We start from the raw sequence: 6,337 nt of genomic DNA on the forward strand, positions 1-6,337 counted from the left end.
TGAATAAAAAATAAAAGAGGTAATTGCGACTTTTTATCTCACAATTCTGACTTTTTTTCACAGAATTGTGAGATAAAAACTCACAATTCTGACTTTTTTTCTCGCAATTCGGACTTTTTTTCTCGCAATTCTGAATTTTTTTCTCAGAATTGTGAGATATAAACTCGCAATTGCAAGTTAAAGTCCAATTTTGAGGGTGGGGGGGGGTAAAAGATCATCGACTGATATGTTCTCAGAATTGCGAGTTTATATCTCACAATTCTGAGAAAAAAAGTCAGAATTGCGAGAAAAAAAGTCAGAATTGTGAGTTTATATCACGCAATTCTGACTTTATTTCTCAAAGAATTGCGAGTTTATATCTCACAATTATGACTTTTTAACTCGCAATTGCGAGTTTATATCACACAATTCTGAGAAAAAAAGTCAGAATTGTGAGATAAAAAGTCGCAATTATCTCTTTTATTTTTCATTCAGTGGCGGAAACGGGCTTCCATAGGGTATCGTCCTGAGAACCATAACAAAAAAAAAATAATAATTTTGTGATTTTTTTTTAAATGTCATTACATGTTGGAGGTTACAGGTTGGAGCACAAGAAACAAATGGAGAAAAAAAAACATTTTTGAAAAAATATATTTGATTAATATCTTATTCTATGTCCTTTGCAGAGGACGCCAGGACTAAGTTATTCAAAATAAATAAATAAACAGACATGAAAAGGCATGTATAGGCAAAAACAATGTTTGTTGTTTGTTTTTTTCATTCACCAATCAGTTTTAGGTTTCAGGCTATTTTTAACCAAACTGTACAAAGATGATTCTCAACTATGTTATGAAAGATATGATATGAACAGAATGATTTGATATACTATTTTACTTCATGCAATATGTGCGTAAAATGTCCATAAATTAGTATTCCCATTCTATACCATGTATCTATACATTGCATCTAATTTGCATATTAATGTATTCTTGGGGCAAACTATTATGAAAAAAATGAAGTGTAATAATGGGAGTAATAAATTGGCAACATTTTCATAAGAATAACTCAAATTTCATAGGGATGCTCATCTATAATTTCTTTCCCTATTGACTTGTTGTGTTTCCTCAAAATGCCTGATTAACATGATGTTTGTCCTGGTGTCCTCTACAGAAGACATGTATGAAAATTATGCCCTGTTTCATATTCCGTTTTTTTTTTTCTGAGATGTTTTTTTTTTTTTTTTAACGACAAACAATTTGAAAATCAGTCAGGTTTAAATGATAATGACAAAATATTAGCATATTTCCCTAAGAGTGCTAAATTTGATAAGTCATTTTTAAAGTCCAAAGGAGAAGGTGTTTATGATCACACCTCCAAACATGTGAGATATCCCTAAAAAGCCCTGAATGTGCTCTGTACAGGACATCCGGACGTACAACTGTGGCATGTAGCGTCTCAGAGAGATGCATTCAAATACAGTGTCCTCTACAGAGGACAAAAGTCTATGCCTGGGTCCCAGGAGGATATATATGACACGAAACAATGCAAGTCTATGGGAAACTGCTATCACAGCGCGCACTGCGACCCCTAGTGGTACTGTTGTAGTTTTTCACTCATGACACAACATTATTAGTCAATGTTTTGTATCTACCTTGTGCCTTTTCTTTTCTGGCTACCCCTTCGGTGTCCACGGACCCCAGTTGATAAATCTCTGCCAGCACATAAGGTAGCATTTTGCCCGCATACTCCGCGAGTAAACAATGCATGAACTGAAAGGCTCCGTGTTAAAAGGTCGAAGGCAATCGGTTTACGTCCTCTGATTGGACACTGGAGCTGTGAATGAAGTGTGTCGTCAGAGCCGTGCTCAAATTTGATTGGCCGCTCCGTCACGTCAATCACGCATGCACACGCCCTTTTATAATGCAGCATGGGGGAGAAAACGTAACAAAATGAAGGCTCCGTAGCGGAATATAGTCTTAACACCAAAACAGATCAAACGATTCGCGGTCATTCACGGATGGGTACGTACATGAAGTTATTCACATGCGTTCGGTGGCGAATGATGGACGAATTTGTGCTCGTTCTTCAGAAAATGCTTGTGTGAGGGTTAGCAGCACATTGCAGCAGTATGAACGCCACGTTCGCTTTGTGAGGCGGCTCAGCTCAGGAAGTGAACCCTCTTATATCTTCCCCGATCATTGTCGCTACATTTTACGAACGCTGAATGCTCAAATGTGCAGAAACGGCGGGGACTGTCGATGAAAACGGCACTGTTTACGCTAAAGCCGATGCTAAAGTAGCTTGTTAGCATGTGACTAGCAGCTCATATCGACCGCGTCTCACATATTCTGAGGCTCACAGCGCAAAACACAGTCTTTACATTGACATTAACAGTGCAGTCTGGTGGTAAACAAACCGAAAGTTTGCAGGTTCGAGCCGTCATCACGATGTCCTTGATCATCGGAGGTTTCTGAATGCACCGAATTTCTAACAGCTGCATCGTAATAATCTTTAGTAAATGCTAATTAACTGTCAGATGTCATCCACCCGAGCTACTTTACACAAAGGGTGAAGTATCTCTTACTTTCAGAATTCAACGTTGTGTTTCATAAACGTATGGATATGGTGCGGCGAAATGGTAACTTTTAGATGACACATTTGCAGGCTGTGTCTCAAAAATCTTGCTGCCTACCTATAGAGCACTTCGAGGCATCATGTCATGGCCAACCCGCGGTCTAGCAGTAGTGTGGAAGTGGCTGAAACACGATTTGAGAATTCATAAACTGAACACACAGATTTTAATAAACCAGACAGCTGAAGAGTAATAGTGGTTAGTATGTACTAGTTATATGCCACATGACATGAGCCCTCTTTGGACACGTGCTTTTAGCCGGAAGTCCTTTACCTCAGGGAGATACTGTACCATTCATGTATATGGGGAATTAATCATTTATTTTGATATAAGTATGTCAATAGTGTAACGTTATTAAGGTTTAAGTTTGTACAACGCAGAAAGAATGAACACTTTTTCATGTAGGCTTGCTTAATGACAAATGTGCAGCTTTAGGCTAATTGTTAGTGTGTAACAGTGTTTTACTTGGCCAGTTTTATGGTAATCATATTTACTGGTTCTCCTGTAAAACCTTTATTAACACTGAATTCATACATTTAAATAAGTTTTCTATTATAGATCAGCACGTGTAAATGATCATTTATTGTGTTCATGAAAATGACGGTAAAATGCCCTTACAAAACATAGACAAACTATGGTAGTAATTAGTACTTTTTGTGGTGTAGAGTCATTTTAATGGAGATTTTGTGGCCAGTAGAAATGAAATGAATGGAGTTTGGGGCAAAGGCATCGCTGGACCTTTATTACTGGGGCACGACCCCCAGTGAAATATTAATGATACATACCGTATTGGCCCGAATATAAGACGACCCCCCTTTTTCCAGATGTACCTTTTGGAAAAAGGCTTTTTAAAAACCAAATTTTGTTTTTTCTCAGTAAAACACATTTTGTCTTCAATTATTTTCATATTGCATATTTTTCCTATTTTGATTTTAGTTTTGAAAGTATGGTAAAAACTGGTAAAATGTACCAACAATCACATTTAAAAAATATACACTTTTTGATATACCATTAAAAAAAACAAAACAGGTAGCCCATCTGAATTAGGACATTTAGGCTATCCATCTAATAGTAGCCTACCAAAATCTTATTAACAGTAGAAGTTAAATCTTACTGTAGTCTTCAAATCTGGGTACTGTCTTACGTTTTAAAATCACAAAGGGAGTTTGGTCCCATCAGGCTAACGTGACATTCACGACTCATGCAGCTGTAAGGTTTTCTTTTGTTTTTACTCGCGATCTTTACAACACACATTACATTACGTATTTCATGGCACACTCGTTTTATGCGTATTTGGCGCCACCTATTGTTGTGGGTGTATTATTGACATGTCAAAGTCTAGACCCTGAATATAAGACGACCGCGTGTTTTCAGATGGTGTGTTGCACCAGCTGTACGCAAGTTACAACTTAGCCTAGTTTTGACGTAAATGGGCACTAAGTTACAACTTGCGCACTACTAAATATTTTTTCGTTGCACCATTACATGTAGTTGAAGTGTAACTCTACGTATAAACTAAATATTTACGGAAGCGTCTGGTCAGGAGTAACGGTTGGAATAAAATAGCAGACTGAGTGAACTGCATCAATATGCTCTTCTTTTACCCATATATGATGCTGCTGACATTTACACTTATGTACATATTAAGAGAGAGAACAGTATGTGAATAAACGTACTTTGTTTCTTTTTTTTTTAGCTCCTCTTCAACAACCCATCTACAGCGCGCCTCTCTGTACGCTTCGGTCCGTGTTGCGCATGTCAGATGAAATAATAAATGGCATTTCTTATGTTTTTTTCTTTCTTTCAGTATTTATTGATCCTTGTTCATTTCAATTACAGTTTCTGAATGTTATTTACATATAAAAATAGCTTAGAGACTAACGGTATTACTGTATCGTTTTTAATGGAAACTTGTTTTTACCATTAGTATACGTGAGGCAAAAGAAGTTAGAATGAAGGATAAATTAAAATTCATAGCATTTAAACAAGTTCTGCTCTTTACGGAGTGCTTACGACCTACTGGTGCAACCAAATAATGTATAGATTTAGTTACAAACTAGCTAGTGGTTACTAAGCCTCTAGTGTGGACTTAGCGTTCTAATTTAACTCTTTTCCCACCATTGACGAGTTATCTCGTATTTTAGAAGACAACGCTTCCCCGCCAAAGACAGCTTTTCGTGTTTTCACTGTTATACACTAGGGGGCGCTATTACACATCTTCTGAACGAGTACAAAACCTCCCGAAAAATTTTGTAAATTTTATAAAAATTTTAAGTAAATTTTACTTTTATTTTATAAAGTAAAATGTTGATCCAGGAAGTGGTATATGTCTGTGCAAGCTTTGGAGGCGTTGAAAGAAGCGATTTACTGGATTTATGCTTTGATAATCGTACTGAATATTACCCAGATGTAGTTTTTGATAAAAATTTGATTTTCTCACCTTTTTGCTCAAAATTATGCATTTTTATGAAACCTACCTATATTCAAGTGTTGATAAAAAAAGAATGCTTTAAGCTAGAATAAAATTGATTTTTTTTGTTTCAAAGTAGAGGCTCTGATTTTTATTATGGTGTATTGCATATTCAAATATTCATAGAGCAAAATATTCTGGAGGCCATCAAATTTTTGTGAAAATCATCAAAATCGCTGGCGGTGGCTGGCAACTTTTTAAAAAGAATGCTGGCGGTGAAAGAGTTAAGTAAGAATTTACGGATGGCTGGTGCAACCGTACCCTGAGAATAATTTTCCTTGATGGTATATAAACATCCATGTGGTGTGTTTGCTGTCAGCTGTTGAGAATCAGAGCTAGTGATGCCAGATTATGCACTCTTCTGATCAAATCGGTCATACAGGATTGCAAAAAGGATTCAGGATTCAGAACCTGGATTCAGTTTGACTCATTTGAACAGTTAATTCACACACTGAATTGTTTGCAGCGGTTTCTTGCACCGAAATGTGACCCTGGACCTCAAAACCAGTCTTAAGTTGCACAGGTAGCTATATTTGTAGCAATAGCTAAAAATACATTTTTCTTTTATGCCAAAAATCATTAGGATATTAAGTAAAGATCATGTTCCATGAAGATATTTTGTAAATTTCCTACCATAAATATATCAAAACTTAATTTTTGATTAGTAATATGCATTGCTGAGGACTTTATTTGGACAACTTTAAAGGCGATTTTCTCAATACTTTGTTTTTTTGTTTTTCTTTTGTACCCTCAGATTCCAGATTTTCAAATAGTTGTATTTCGGCCAAATATTGTCCTGTCCTAACAAACCATACATCAATAGAAAGCGTATTTATTCAGCTTTCAGGTGATGTATAAATCTCAATTTCGAAAAATTGACACTTAAGACTGGTTTTGTGGTCCAGGGTCACAAATAGTAACTGCATAGTTTATAAGACATGAAAAGAGTGCTGGATGAGGTGATATTTAGGCTGTATTTACCTACAGTCCATTGTAGGGAACAAAACTTGCAAATGTCTACTATCATTTGTCAGCAGTGAAGTGTTTATTTTTTTATTGTGCGTACAGATTGTGAACTACTCCCTACTGCAGGGAAGGACAATTTTTGTCCATATTAGGGCTGCACGATAAATCAAAATGGAATCGAGATCGCAATTCGACAGAAGCTGCAATTGTCATTCGTATCTTTCAGTGAAGCACGGTTCTGTGATCAGCAGTAAATCTCCATCCAAAGGCCAGAGGGCGCTCTCGCGCTG

At 36.5% G+C, this 6,337-nt stretch overlaps 1 protein-coding gene across 1 annotated transcript in view; it reads left to right on the forward strand.

The window, feature by feature from the left end:
* The first annotated feature begins 1,893 nt into the window (after positions 1 to 1,893).
* LOC107671242 (ubiquitin carboxyl-terminal hydrolase 36-like) overlaps positions 1,894 to 6,337 on the forward strand; it is a 23,859-nt gene continuing 19,415 nt past the window's right edge. The window contains exon 1 of the mRNA XM_016464141.1: positions 1,894 to 2,000. The gene's annotated coding sequence lies outside the window, so the exon portion shown is untranslated. The remainder of the gene's footprint in view (positions 2,001 to 6,337) is intronic.

This window comes from Sinocyclocheilus anshuiensis, unplaced genomic scaffold (genome assembly GCF_001515605.1).
Source record: "Sinocyclocheilus anshuiensis isolate Anshui unplaced genomic scaffold, SAMN03320099.WGS_v1.1 scaffold2670, whole genome shotgun sequence".
Lineage (NCBI taxonomy): Eukaryota > Metazoa > Chordata > Actinopteri > Cypriniformes > Cyprinidae > Sinocyclocheilus > Sinocyclocheilus anshuiensis.